The 15,679-nt window shown below is 36.9% G+C and overlaps 1 long non-coding RNA gene across 1 annotated transcript; it reads left to right on the top strand.

Annotated features, from left to right (window-relative positions):
* Positions 1-1,367: 1,367 nt before the first annotated feature.
* LOC308191296 lies at positions 1,368-9,034 on the top strand. Its single transcript, XR_013947876.1, has 4 exons — positions 1,368-2,276; positions 2,966-3,029; positions 6,084-6,127; positions 7,453-9,034. It is a non-coding gene; the product is annotated as an uncharacterized lncRNA (long non-coding RNA).
* Positions 9,035-15,679: the final 6,645 nt, after the last annotated feature.

The following is a 15,679-nucleotide window of genomic DNA, read 5'->3' as shown; positions in this document are numbered from 1 at the left end:
TCTTCAGTGGTAGATGTTTTATTTGTTGTCTAGCCCTCAGATCAGGTTACTATGCAGCTTTTCAGTCTTTGAGATCACAGGGCTTCTTCAGGCTAGACAGTCAAAATTCTAGACCAAGAGGTGGGGTGTGCACTTTATTTAGCTGAGTCCAGTCTTTCCTGCCCATGTTGTTGCCTGAGAGATTCCCAGACTCATGATCGTATGAAACCTTTACTGCTTGGAAGACAAATGTTTTATTGAAAATATTGAAAAAGCAGATGGACAAGAAAAGATTCAGAAAGCGGGCCCCACCTTCTCTGTAAGGGAGAATTCCTCACAAGGCACATAGCTGTGTGCCACAGCTGTCACTCTGAAACCCTGGTAAGGGCCCTGCAAAGTGCTAGGGCTGCAAGAATTAAGGTCTGTAGTCATTTGAGGAACACAAGCACTTCACAAGTTAGAGATCTTTGGATCCTTTGAAATAAGTGCTGATGATAATTTCTGCTGCTTAGACATTCCTTTTCTCTCCTCTAGACAGAGAAGCCACAGTGAGAATGGCTGTCAAGTTCCAGTAGATAAAAAAGGATGTTGTCCAGTTGCCTGTCAGACTTGCTATTCAGCATGGCAGTTGGCAAAAGGCAAGAGTTAGTCTCTCTCTGGTGCATCTGTCAGAGCAGTGGATGAGCTGCTGCATACAAAAAGGGATGTCTGATCAAAGTTTACATTTTTAATGAACTCTGGAGGAAAATGGGAGGTAGTTGGAAGGATGATGTTCTTGCTTCTGGCCATAACAACTGTGTTGATCTGAATGCAAAATTTCAGTTGAAAAAATCCAAGTCATAGCTCAGAGAACACACATACCACTGATAATAAAAAACACTTTTGAGCACAGCTGGCCTTGAAGCCACCATTTATTGACTAGATGTCAGCTGGAGGCCTCCATCCCAAAGTTTTCACACCACTGCACTGTTATTCCTAGCTAGCCTTCACACCACGCACTTCCACATGTGCCGTATGAAGCTGTCCCATGTTTGACCTTTAAAAAACATTCAGGGAAACCACATTAGCTTGGGAGCATGTTACGACACTCTGCCCACGGTCAGATTTTATATACCCAAATCTCGTGTAAATCCTGACCCCATTTTTGTATAGCTAATGATCTGAAAAAGCCAGAGAGGTTTGAATGATTGGTATATGTTAGATGGAAGATATGCAAGACTCCATTAAGTTTTATTTGTTGATGATGAAAATAAGAGGTGACTGTGTTCTTCCTGTACTTACTCATTTTGAAGTGATTATCTCTGAGTCTGCTGAAACGGGACAGATTTACATATGGAAGCAATTTTTTGTACCTATATATTTTTTCTAATGAAGGGAAGTGACTTGAATATGTATTTTTTTCCTTTTCCTCTGAAGTGTCAGAATATTGAGTCACATGTTTTTTCACTGTTTGGTGTGTAGCTGTGGTGCAGGAACAACACATACTGTTTTATTCATTGCTGGAGCAAATTGATTACACTTATGAATTTATGAGGTAGGTAAGTGTCCTGGTTTCAGTTAGGACAGAGTTAGTTTCCCCCTAGTAGCTGGTATGGTGCTGTGTTTGGGATTTAGGATGAGAATAATGTTGATAGCACACTAATGTTTTAATTGTTGCAGAGCAGTGCTTACACTAAGCCAAGGACTTTTCAGCTTCTTGCTCTGTCCTGCCAGCGAGCAGGCTGAGGGTCCAGCCAGAGCTGGGAGGGACAGACCCAGGACAGCTGACCCAAACTGGCCAAAGGGGTATTCCATACCATCTGACGTCATGCTAAACAATATATCGGGGTGGCTGGCCGGGGTGGGGGGCTGGCTACTCGGGGATAGGCTGGGCATCGGTCAGCGGGTGGTGAGCAATTGCAATGTGCATCACTTGTTTCTTACACATTACTATTATTATTATTATTATTATTATTTTCCTGTCTTAATAAACTGTCTTTATCTCAACTCACAGGCTTCACTTTCCCATTTCTCTCCCCCATCCCAGAGAGGGAGGGGGGAGGGTGAGCGAATGGCTGTGTGGTGTTTAGCTGCCAGCCAGGTTAAACCACAACAGTAAGCAAGCTTCTTTGTGTCTTGGGTCAGCACTAGTACCTAATACAGATTAAAATTTAGCCTTCGGAGCTCTGGACTCAAAGGACAGAAACTTCTACAAAGCACAATGAAGTCTACTCAGGAACTGCAAGTCTTCATCATGTGAGATGTAGATCATCTTTTGTAATATCAAGAAATGCACAAATCCACAACACTGTCGAAAGGTAGGTAGTGAAATCCATTTCTGCTCTAATTTGGTGTAAGATGCCCAAGGGAATCCTGTAATTGTTAGTCACTGCAGAAACCTCAAACTTGAAGGATAATTTCAGTAACATACCAGGCAATTCTCAGATATCTGTTACTGTTAATAACAGTATCTGTTAAATACAGATATCTGGTAATGCTGTTTTCATTACTGCTGATGAATTGTCAGTTGTGCTGTACACTTTTCTGCATTTGAAGCAGGGCACAAAGTAACACAACCTCTGTCTTTAATGAAGGACTATCATCATTTTGTGTGTGTGTCATTCGTCATAATCCATAGCAAAAAAAAAAATGGTTTTGAATCTAACATTCTTACCTTTCATATAGAAAGAGCAACTCAAAATCTCGCTTAATGAAAATGGGAGCCAAGCAAATGGCTGGAGCAAATGTGTGCTGCATCAGGCTTCATACACCACCACACCTTCACCCCATTATGTGTCTTAGCACAGTTAAAGGAGACATGATTATGCCAATAAGGTTGTTCTGCATGACAAAGATGGGACTATCCTTGAGATAATTCTTGGGTACGGAAGAAATGATAGCTTGAATAGTTTTGTTTTTCGGCATAGATTTGGAAAAGATCTTTGCTTTTTTTTTTTTTTGAATTCAGACTTTACAAGTCCAACTTTACAACTTGCTTAATCTTCAGGAAACAGGCATCTAATTGCTCCTTTGAAAGAGTATTTGCAATACAGCCTTCCCTGGATTTAAAGGTTTGTGTAAGTCATCTTTTTGTAATATCTCCATTACCAGCAATTTTCTGTGGCCACTTGAATCATGATAACTCTCATGTGTAACAGTACCAGGTATAGCTCTACTACAGGTCACTCTGTTATGTTGTTTCTGTAAATTTCTCATATATTGCAAAGCCAACAACAAAACAAGCCAACAGCAGCAACAACAACAAAACTGCGCTGCACGGTGAAATTTCCAAGCTGGTCTGACTCTAAAACAACTATTTAATTTCTATTTAAAATAAAATATTTCCCATTAAGACATTTGCTCTTTACTCAGGCATTACTTTTTCTGAGCATTTAGTGGGGAATGAATTCAAGTGAATTAAAACAGGTTCCTTTAGGAGATTTAGCATGTGTGTCAGCCAGTTCTTCAACTCGAATGATTTGAAGAGTAAATTATGCAGGCAATTACATCTTTCCATTACATTAATTGAAATATTTAAAATGGGCTATATTTTAAATGGTTGTTAAGAACATACTTTAATCTCAATTGTTGTATGTAATGGTTATAATTATATGTGATTTATAGGCTGTGGATTTTGGTTTTTTGATTGTTTTTGTTTTTGTTGTTGGTTGGTTGTGGTTGGTTGGTTGTTGTTGGCTTATTTGGTTGGTTGGTTGGTTTTGGATGGGTTCTTTAATTTTTATTTATTTATTTATTTTTGTCAACAAATCAGGGAACTCTTCAGGGACGTATTTTGACACTGGAGTTACAATCACCATTCAGCCTTTCCTACGTACATTTAATGGCTTACAGTTGTTTCTTGGATTCTGATGATCTGATGATCCAGTTAGATGGAAGGAAGACTCTTCACAAGAGTTCACAAAGATTATATATAAAGTTCAGTGATACATTTTGTAGCTGCATTCAAATATGAGCAGCAAATCTTGCCAAAAGCCAATGCTACAACCTGATTATATTGTCAAGGATTGGCTAGTACAGCTTCATTAAAATGTGTGAGGAAACATGGCTCTCAAACAGCAGCAAATGTACTAGGTGTTTTCTGTTAACATTTCTGTAAGTGCAAAAATGTATTTTCTGCAAAATTTAAAATGAGTAAATGCAGGAACAGGGGAGCATGTCACCTGCTTCAGAAAGAATAAGGAAGAAATGCAGTAGCTTCTTACTGTCTTCCTGAACAGAAAGGAGAAAGAGCAATTTATTTCATATGTTGAAACAACAACAAAAAAGATGGTACTGAGTCAAATGCAAAAGTGTTGCTCTAACCTGGCCCTTAATTTTGCCTCTTATAAGGAATGTTTTGTTTCTGTTTCTTATTTTTAGTTTTATTAGAAACAAACAAACAAAAAAACTTCTTAATTATATGAAACAAGGTAATATACACCAGCTTTAGGACACAATATTTAGGTGCTATCAGGTGGCATCTCTTTGTTTGCAATCCTTATTCCAGATGTTATTTTTCTTAAACACAAATAAGGACAGTTTTTGAAATCTGGGAGATACATAAGCCTTCAGTTATTATGGGAAACCAGTGAACCTCCTTGCCCCAAGTTTTAAAGGATAAATACGTGTGAAATCATATAGTCATTTCTCTCCCATTTTCTCTTTTCTTCAATTTAGAGCATTAATCAGGGAATTCAAAAAAGAACTAATGCACTCAATATTTTCTAATCTAAAGAGTAGCCATTTTCTTTATCACTTTTTTTCAGTTACCAGAAACTCTCAGAGCATATGTTGTCTTCTGTCTCATAGCTGACCTGATACAGATTAGACAATCACAAGAAGCTGATTTTTCCTGAGTACATTCAGTATTGCAGCTAGTCCCAGTGTGAAATATTCACTCATTCCCTTTGCAAGTCGTATAATGAGCAAGTGAATTTTACTCCAGTGAAGTTTGCTCTGACATAGTCTATATGAACAGATAGAGACTGAAGGGTGTAGAATTTCGGTTCATACTGACTGATTTTTAGAACAATATATTTTTTTCCTTTCTTCTATGTGTGCCCATCCTGATAAAACTTCAGTAGAGATGTTCTACCAAATGTCTGCAGTCACTCAGTTAAGGGTTTTTGCTCTGTGTTTCCCCGAAGGTTTCCAGTAGGCAGAGGGATAGAAATAACACTTTTCTCAATGGAAAGTGCAGCAACATAATTTCTTTTTTTGAGAAAGTTATTTAGCTTTTTTCTTTTTTTTTTGTTTTGTTTTGCTTTGTTTTTGTTTTTGTTTTCAGCAGAGTAGCTAGCATCTTCAGTCAAATTCAAACAGGCAAGACTACCCATCTCCATCCTTATGGGATCTGTTAGAGCCAGCTTCTTCCCCGCAATCCCAGAGTGAATGGTTGCTGATACATCTCTCAACCAAACTTCCCAAATGCCCAAAGACTCTTTATCTCCAGTTGACTTTGGAATAGTTGTTGAACTTCTTTATAATGACATTAGAAATCATTTTCCAACAGCCAAAAGCCAGTCCAAAGTTGCCATCACTGCATTCCTGCAATTATTGCTTCTCACAGTCTCAGCAGTAAAACACTTTTTCATTGTCTGCATGATCTAACAGCCTTGCTGAGCTCCTTCCTGTGTTACCAGCCTCCATAGAAGGACTCACACACACAGGCACGCACATGGATGAGTGAATACACACTCATGTTTCATTCCCTCACTTTTTGATTGAAAACTTTTTTTCTAATAGATAGTGTGAAGAAATCCATTCCACAGTATTATCAAATTTGAACAGCTGTACAGCAATTTCTGACAAGTTTCCATCTTCTCTCTGTCATGTTAATTGTACTGTCATTCATTTCATGGCTTCTATTGCATGTTGTGACTTATATTTTCTTCTTTCAGTTTGTGACCCTTGGTTTTCTATTATGTATGGCTCAAAAGTAATTTTCCATATCTTTCTGTAGTGAGAATTTGCTAAAGAGAAGTTTGTGCTAAGGAAGTTGTACCAATTGGACATTTTATTTCTAGCTTTTTTTCCCAGTGGTGAGTTAATTGTCTGTTTAGGTGTTTTATTAATGTTTTGAATGTTGTACATCTCTGAAGTCACAACTGTCTTTTTTTTTGCAGCATTACAGAGTACATGAGTTGACATCTGAAGTCTTTTCATATTGGTAATGTGGACAATTAAACTATATGTCCTGTGAATCATAATTTTGCATAACAACAGTTTCTCCAAATATTTCAAGGTTAAAGTTTCCTTCCTTCCTTCCTTCCTTCCTTCCTTCCTTCCTTCCTTCCTTCCTTCCTTCCTTCCTTCCTTCCTTCCTTCCTTCCTTCCTTCCTTCCTTCCTTCCTTCCTTCCTTCCTTCCTTCCTTCCTTCCTTCCTTCCTTCCTTCCTTCCTTCCTTCCTTCCTTCCTCCCTCCCTCCCTCCCTCCCTCCCTCCCTCCCTCCCTCCCTCCCTCCCTCCCTTCCCTTCCCTTCCCTTCCCTTCCCTTCCCTTCCCTTCCCTTCCCTTCCCTTCCCTTCCCTTCCCTTCCCTTCCCTTCCCTTCCCTTCCCTTCCCTTCCCTTCCCTTCCCTTCCCTTCCCTTCCCTTCCCTTCCCTTCCCTTCCCTTCCCTTCCCTTCCCTTCCCTTCCCTTCCCTTCCCTTCCCTTCCCTTCCCTTCCCTTCCCTTCCCTTCCCTTCCCTTCCCTTCCCTTCCCTTCCCTTCCCTTCCCTTCCCTTCCCTTCCCTTCCCTTCCCTTCCCTTCCCTTCCCTTCCCTTCCCTTCCCTTCCCTTCCCCTTCCCCTTCCCCTTCCCCTTCCCCTTCCCCTTCCCCTTCCCCTTCCCCTTCCCCTTCCCCTTCCCCTTCCCCTTCCCCTTCCCCTTCCCCTTCCCCTTCCCCTTCCCCTTCCCCTTCCCCTTCCCCTTCCCCTTCCCCTTCCCCTTCCCCTTCCCCTTCCCCTTCCCCTTCCCCTTCCCCTTCCCTTTCCCTTCTTTCCCTTCTTTCCCTTCTTTCTTCATGTTTCAGAAAAGTATGATCTGAGTAGCTCTCTGTTTAGAATTATTAGGCATTACCAAACTTCTTTGTTATTCACATGTGGGCATATAATCATGTTTGTAGTCTATGCCCGGTGCATCATAATGCATTTTCTTCATAAATTATTGACCGTGTTAGCTGAGAACTGAGATTTCAGTTCATGAGAACTGAAATGACTGCAGCACATCAGCAGGCGACTTGAACTTCACACTGTATCTGCTCAGAACACAGCCCATGTTAACGTCTGCTGCACTCTTAGATCAAGGAGAAGTGGCAAAAATTGAAATACTGGTGAGCAATATAAACAAGGTAATTGACATAACTGTCATGTAGGCCCTGTCAGGTTCCTGCTACAATGCTTTGAAACTACAGTACTTGACCCATTCTTTATTTGTAGCAAATGAAGTAGAAGTTTTGAAAGGATTAACAGGAAATACTGATGTTTGTTCTTTATTGTCTGTTTTTCCTTACAGTTTATTGGCAGAAGAACCTATGAATATCCTCCCCAGGTCAGTTAAAAACAACCGGCTTGAAGATGCTGATGGTCAATAATGAATATGCAGGAGAGAACATAATGTCAGGGGAACATGGAACAGCGAAAATTTCAGGGCTTCCCTGTCCTTTTTTTACATGTGCAATCACTTACTCCTCTACAAAACTCTATTACAATAAAATCCTTTGCTCCATAAGCTTTTTAAATATATTTACTTTTTGTAGAACACAAAAGGAATTGACTATATCTTTTTGACAGGTGGGTCTATGCACTTTTTTTCTTCATAGTTTGTCAGAGTTGCTATTTCTTGTATCACAATCATTATAAACATAATCTTAAAAACTTAAACAAGATGAATTTTGTCTTTTCCACCTTAAAAGAGATCATGTAAATCTACCTTAAAGAAGTTCAGGACAGGAACTGGTACATCTGAAGCCTAGACAGAACAACAAAAAGTGAATATTTACTCTTCAAATATTTTATAACAAGTAGGTATTTTGTGAATTTCCCATTCTTAACCATTAGAGCCTCTGCCTTGTTATTCAGAAGTTGGCATTAATAAAAGATTGTTTTTTATTTTAAATAAAGCTTCTGAAAATTTTCAACTGACTGTGCCAGAGAAGCGTAGAATGAATTAATCTTTCTAGAGAATTTGAACTTTCTGATTTTCACAGTATGCAAGGTTTTGACCATAACAACATTAAAATTTTCCTGCTCCCTTAAAAATCTCTGATTTATTTATTTATTTATTTATTTTGCTAGAAGATTAAACTAAGGAATTTAAGTCCTTCCTGAGATGTCTGATGTCTTTAGAGACTTTTTATTCAATGGGAATATCACAGCACAGGAAACTGTCCATAATAATCTATTACAGGTCTGCTAAAATAATAATCTAATAGTCTGCTAAAAAATGTATGAGACCGATCTGCCTCTCCAGACCTCAGAATGGTCTCTTGTGATAATGTCTCCAAATCTAATTAAAGAATCTGAGTAGATCAAGGTTTAGACATAAGATGATTCTTAACTTTAAAGGTCCTTCGGGTGCTTTGAAGCACCTTGGGATTTAACCTTCCTGATATGTCACTGATCTTTGACATGAAGGGAAGATAGTCATCTGTCCTAGAAAACATATTCTGGAGAACCAATTCTCCATATTGACCTACATAGCTAAATCAGAGGGAAAAAAAAAAAAAAAAGACAGGAGTACTGAGTCAATAAAATATGTACTTTTGTACCTGGATATTCCTATGCAGTGAGATGTCATTATGACACTCTAATATAGTATTTTCTTCCATGTAAGAAAATGTGTTTAATTTCTAAAAAGGGAATATCATTGAAATGGAAACTCATATTAAAAAGAAACTGAAAAAGCAACCAAAAACACGGGTAACATATTAGCAGGCAGCATTAAGATTGCTTGAAGACATGACATTAGAGACTCAGAACACTTGTATAAATGTTGTCTGAAAATATTATTTGAAAATCTTCAATGCTACTCTGGTTAGCATTGTTCCCCTCTGAATGCCTGTGAGAGTTATCAAGTGTTCGGAAGCAAGTTTCACAAAAGTGAGCTTGGATCCAGTCATCTTTATGTACCTGGGTTTTCCTCATACAAAACCTTATAATGACACAGAAAATTCCTTGAATACGTGGCCTTCCAAAATACAACAAGTACACAAGGCTGAAAGTTATGTTGTCAATGACCTGATATCCTGAAAATACTGTCCAAAGAAGCTGACATACTGTGAAAGATGTAGGTCTCTGCATTTATCTTTCTGTATAAAAGAATTTTCTGTGTCTTTTTTGTTTGTTTATTTGTTTTTCCCCCTCAGTGAAGAACTATTTAATAATTTTACTTTAATTTGTGGTGGTAAGATATTTTCTTTAAGTAGAATATGAAGAATACATAGAGTATATTGTGTTTGTGTAAATACAAATGAAATCCTATAAAAGCAAATTCATCAAGACCTAAGTATATTTGGACAGAAACTTAATTAACTCAGCTAGTAACTCTTACAGGACTGAGACAATGTTAAGACAGGGAGACTTGAGAGATAATTGGGAAAAAAAGAAAGAAAATATTATATATTTTTTTTTTTTTAAAAAAAAGTAGAATAGGAAAAAAGTTATAATTTTCTACTTGTTAAAAAAAAGTTTGATATTCTGAATTAATAACAACGATTTTTGAGCAAACTTCCCATCAGCATCTTTGTGCTTCTGTAATATTTCTAGTACAAAATGCAAAATCATTGATACAATCACTGAGAAGAATTAACATTGTCAACATTCTCTTGATTTGTTGAACATAATTTTCTTAGAAATTTCTGAGCAATTATCTTCTTGAGAGCCATCATGTTACATGATGGGTTGTTAAGTTTTGTACAAATGTCTGAAAGTCAAATGTCTGTGTTACTCTCAAAAACTGAAAAGTGTTCGTTAAGTAAATTCTAATTCTATCTCAGAGGGAAGGCTAATAACTGAGACACATGAATTTACTGTTGAAGTATTTATCCCACTAAGTTTCAAACATGAATGAAAGAAAAAAAAAATCCCACAAAAGCATTTGTCACAAAAATGTCTTTAATAGTTGATAACACTTAAAAAATAGACTTCTGATGTTTTTAAAAATGTACCGTTATAAACTAACTGTCTAAACATTTTTCAAAAATGTAAAAATTTTTACCTCGGTGTCAATGAAATGATTCAAAGCCAACTCCGTTAAACTCATAGATACCTTCACTCTTAAATAATTTACAAATTGAAATAGGGATTTAAAAATAGACCTTTTTAATGATTAACAGGTATAGCTAATAATAATAATAATAATAATAATAATAATAAATCTTTTTTTTTTTAACCTCCTGGAATATAGTGTATATATTACAGGAAAAACATTCTCACAATAAAAATGTTAATTCAAATGCTTGAAATAAAATAAAATGAATGAATAAAAATGTTAATTCAATTCATAAACTAGAAGACAATGTAGTTGAACTTTTTCCAACATAAATGAGTGTATGATCCTATGATACTATGTGGTGTGCTTAAGAGAGTTCTTCATACAAATTATTTGGGGAAATAGAATTAGGGGGCATTCAGATATGATTGCAAGCGTTGCTAAGTTTAAACAGCCTCACTGTAGAAACTGCAGCAGAATGAGTCACTGTAGCTTCTTCCATGGTTGAATTTTGACATTTAGTTTTGAATGGCCTTGTATTTTTTTTAGTTATTGTTCAGCTTGGTATACATGTAATTAAACAGCACATTATGAATAACTTCCTTGATGTTGCTTTCTCTTGCCAGTTGTTAGAGTCAAAGTCTGTTGGTTCTCAAAAGGTTTTTTGTTGGTGGTGGTGCTGGTTGTTTTTTTTTTTTTCTTTTTTTTTCTTCTTTTTTTTCAATTCATTAGGTAATTAGGTTGGATAGTTATAAAAGTCAGAACAACACCTGCCTCTAGCAATGCTTGTCACATAAATGAGTCAACACAAATGTGTTTTCTGAAATAAACACAACTTAACACAACATGGCATTATTTCCCAAATGCAAGATGTGATCACCAAAGTAAGTTTCTTCCTGCATTGAAGAGCTCTCTAAAGAAATCAGCATTTTTTTTCTTCCCCCCCACCCCAATTCCGTGCATTCATCATGTCTCTAATTCATTGTCATATTTTGCTTGTTTTCACATTTAATTTTACTTATTTTTTATTTGTGTTTGGTTTTGACTTTGCTTTTGTTTATTCGTATCTTTGAGCTGAGCCCTTCACTGCGTTCTAAATGTTGCAAATTACATGTTCTATAAAAGCAGCCCATTTCCATCCTCCCTGTCTTTTCCATTACTCTCCAAACTTTTTCAAATAATTTAGAATTAACTTTTAAGAATTTAGAATTAACTTTTAAAAATAGCTTTTAGGATGTCATAATGTATTCTATAGTTAAATTTAAAAGGAAATACATAGAATTTCAGAATGTTTCAAATACATCAGCAGCTGCAGATCAAATGTGGTTAGTCACATCTGTTCAAATGTAAACCACCATCACCTGCAGAGTTTCAGAAATGGAATATTTTGCTCTTTCACATGGGCGCCCTCAGTAGACTATTTTCTAGTTTAAATGGTAAAATCATAAGCTCTTTCTATGAGCATGTCTTCTTGTACACAAGTTTTTTTTTATGTTCTACTGTGCTTTTTTTCATACCTCTCTCATCAGTTTTCCATTTCCATTCATGAATGTGTTCTGAATTGCTTGGAGATACATTCTGATTTGTTTCTTCTACGACTAGTATTCAATTTTCTATGTATTATTATGTTCTCTAATGTCCCTGACATATAGCTTTTATGAAAAAAAAAAACCTGTCAAAAAGACTATGACATACTGTGGCCTTATAGTTGTGACTATTGAACTATTGATTCTGAATTGTAGTGTAGTAGTACCCAGCTGATATGAATTCAGCTGCAGATAAAATTTTGATAACATTTGCTGAATTTCAGTAAAGTTTCATCTCCTTCCTAGCCAGGAATACAAGTCAAATTCCCTCCACATCAGCTGCCTTTGGAGGTGCTACAGTTGTCAAATTGTATTTCTGTTTCCCATGCTTTTCACAAGCATGCTCATTAGGCTTCTCTTGTGTCTCCTGTTCTTCCATATGGCATTACCAAACCAAGTGCAAATTCAACTCTGTCATGGTTCTTAAGGTCAGATATATTTAGGTTCTCTAATTTATAAGCACGAGTTCCAGTCTCACCAGCTATTTATAGACACAAGAAAATCATTTACATAGTGACAACTACAGAACAAATACAGGAAAAATCTTGCCATGGGGGGGGGGGGGGGGGGGAATATATTTAAAAACAGGTCAGAAGTAACCAAGCCTTCTTCATTAATCTAGCTCTCTGTTTTGTTATATCTTTTCTAATTTGCTTTCAAAATGACTAATGCCTTCAGTAATTTTACTATTAAAAAGAATGTTGGAAGCACTTGAACTTTAAACCAGAAATAGCATTATGTGTAAACACACTTCAAAGCTTACTACAGCTAGGATGATTGCCACAAAAAAAGATTGATTCATTTATTTTACCTAGCTTGTAGTCCAAAATTTTGGTGCTCAAAAAGCCTGCTCAGCTTTCCTCAAATCTTTCATCTAATTATTATTATTATTTTTATTAAAAACCCTCAAACACCTCAAATTCTGGTCCTAGTCTTCCCCTGGAGTATCTGTGATCTCACAGTAGCAATATTTTATATTGGATCTTTATTGCTAAATAGTTACAACAATTGCTTAAAAACATATTTCAGTTTTAATGCTTATTTCAGCTCCTTCTCTAATGCTTTTAATATGACAGAAGGGCTATTTTAATTTGCATGATACTAGTGTCATTAACTATATGTTTACTTCGATAGGGAGTTATTATTTCCCCTTGATTCTTTGTCTTTTATTTATTTATCATAGAAAATTTCATGCCATGAAGGAGGAATAAGACTGCTACATAGTCAAGGATTTTAGCCAGTACTCTCTGTTACATTACGAAATGATCAGACCACAAAGTCATAGGACAAGAACACCTTATTCAAGTTATAGTCTTTTAAAAGCATAGACTAGTCCCTGATTTGGTTTTAAAAGAATGCTTACATATACTACTCAAAATCATGAAGGAAGTGAGCATGCAGTGAGAGGAAAGTCTAAAACCAGGGAATTATATAGGGTTTCAGATATACAGTGTTCTCAGTTCTTCATTTGCTATTACTTTATGCTCCCTCCTCATTAGGCTATCTGTTGTGATTCCAGCAGTTGTTTCTTAGTTGAGGATCATGGGGCACATTACAGGATTCAGGATTTTATGCTTCCCGGGGAGGTGAGACTGCTCAATGTAGCCCTTCAAATCCTAGATCAAGGGTTTTAATCCCTTTGTGATATTATTTTTTTTTTTCCATAGTTCTCTGTGCACTGTAGATGCTCATAAATAGTATCAAGAAAACTACGGGCACAAGGTAAGTAATATCTTCACCACAGCCAAGGAATTTTGAAGGTGTACTAGTGACCTTTGCCAACCAGAAACAGTCCTGGTATACATTTATCTACCACACCTGTTTCTCTTCCCTTACTCTCATTTAAACAGATATCTATTCTTAATTATGTTACAATCTAAATATTGTTCTAGTGTTCATGTTCTTTCAGTATCTTTAATTCTTGACGAATAGATAAGACCGCACGCTCTTAAGGAATGTCCCTCTACCTTCCTCCCCCTCCCCCCTTAATATAATAACTTATGCTATATAGCCTGCATTCTCTGATAGAAGCCTTTATAGTGTCTTGGCATAAGCCTGTAAGGCTTAACAGCTGAAGGACAAACAAATTGATGACTCCAGCTCTCTCCAAGATTGTGTCTCTGTGAGAAGAAAAATACTCATGCAATAGAGCACCTATTGGAAATATAGCAGTTTTCCTTGGAGTTTTGATATATTTATATAGATTTAATTTCAAACTCCAGTATTAAAAATATACCCTTTCATATATGACTTTAAGATTTTTTGAGGCTGCAGTGGTTTTGGCTGGAATAGAGTTAATTTTCTTCATAGTAGCCTATATGATGCTATGTTTTGGATTTGTGACCAAAACAGTACTGATAACACGCTGACATTTTAGTTGCTACTGAGTAGTACTTACACAGAGCCAAGGACTTTTCTGCTTCTCATGCTGTCCTGCCAACAAGGGGGCTGGGAGTGCACAAGAAGTTTTGGGAGGTGACAAGACCAGGACAGCTGACTCGAACTGGTCAAGGGTTATCTCATACCGTATGGTATCATGCTCAACAGTAAAAGAACAAGGTAAAGAAAGACGATAGAAGGGACATTTAGAGTTACGATGTTTGTCTTCCCAAGAAACCATTACACATGGTGAGCCCTGCTTTTCTGAAAAAGGCTGAATACCTGCCTGCCAATGGGAAGTAGTGAATGAGTTGGTTTTGCTATTCTTGCACGTGCAACTTTTGCTTTACCTAATAAACTGTCTTTATCTCATCCCATGAGTTTTCTCACTTTCTGCCTCATCCCACTGTGGGGAGAGTGACCAAGCAGCTGTGTGGGGCTTAGCTGCCTACTGAGGTTAACCCACAACAGAGACATTCAAAAATCATTCTAACACTGATTTGATTAACTATATTATAATTTTTGCTATATTTCCACTGCAACTTAGAATTTCACAATCCCAGGTTCACATTTTTTCTGCGTATACTGGCACAGTGACTGGCTTAAACGAAGAGCTTGTGGTTCATTCTCTTTTAGGATTCTGGTCCATGTTGATAACCCAGAAATTTTTGAGACAAGGAGTTTTATATATTCTGTGTTGAAGTTTGAAAACATTGTCATTCTTTCAGCATGAATGGCCATGAGTGAGATCAACTGATGTCAGCATATGAGATATGTAATTTAATTCTGACCATATTTGTACATATAAGACTAAAGGCACTAAAAACTGTGAAGGGTAGGCTTGAATGAATCCAAGTTTAGACTTCTTTGTATCAAAGACCACCATGGGTCATATTTCACTTGCCAATTCTTACCTTTAACATCTAATTTATAGCTGCATTCAAATATATATACAGATGTTTGGGGAATATGTATGGGGAAAATGTAGGCCCTCCATGGGGAAAATGTAAGACCTGTAGGCAGGTTCTCGCTGCAAGTGCTTTTCTCTTGAGACATCTTAGTCAAAACGGCAAAAGCTCACAATGTTGGGCTACAGTGAGACATGCAATACATACTACAGTAGTGGCTATAGGTAGATACTCATCTTGCACAAATAAGCAAAATAGGGTTATTTTCATTTATTAAGTCCTGACAAACTACCTGATATAATAACTAAAGTACCGTTTCTAACTCAACTGCTTAAAGTATCTATGCACTTGCATATGCAAAACATCTATTTGCATACACAATTATAATCACTGACTGCTTAAATTATCATATAATTACATGCATGTCTTGGGCTTTGACCTCTGGAAATAACTAAGAACCAAAACAGTTGTCAGACCCCCAACTCTGTGTATTTTTTTCTGGAAGTTACCTTGGAAGTTAAAAGAAAGCTGCTTTGAAACCTTTATTTTTTGTTGAAATTGAAGAGGAGGGTCAGTGCAAAAGAACAGGACTGCAAAGATGGCACAGGGTCTAGAGGGGAAACATGAGGAGCAGCTGAGGTCCCTTGGTTTGTTCAG

Source organism: Anser brachyrhynchus (assembly GCF_964034855.1).
Source record: "Anser brachyrhynchus genome assembly, chromosome: 2".
Classification (NCBI taxonomy): domain Eukaryota; kingdom Metazoa; phylum Chordata; class Aves; order Anseriformes; family Anatidae; genus Anser; species Anser brachyrhynchus.
This window is presented reverse-complemented; position numbering and strand designations above follow the sequence as displayed.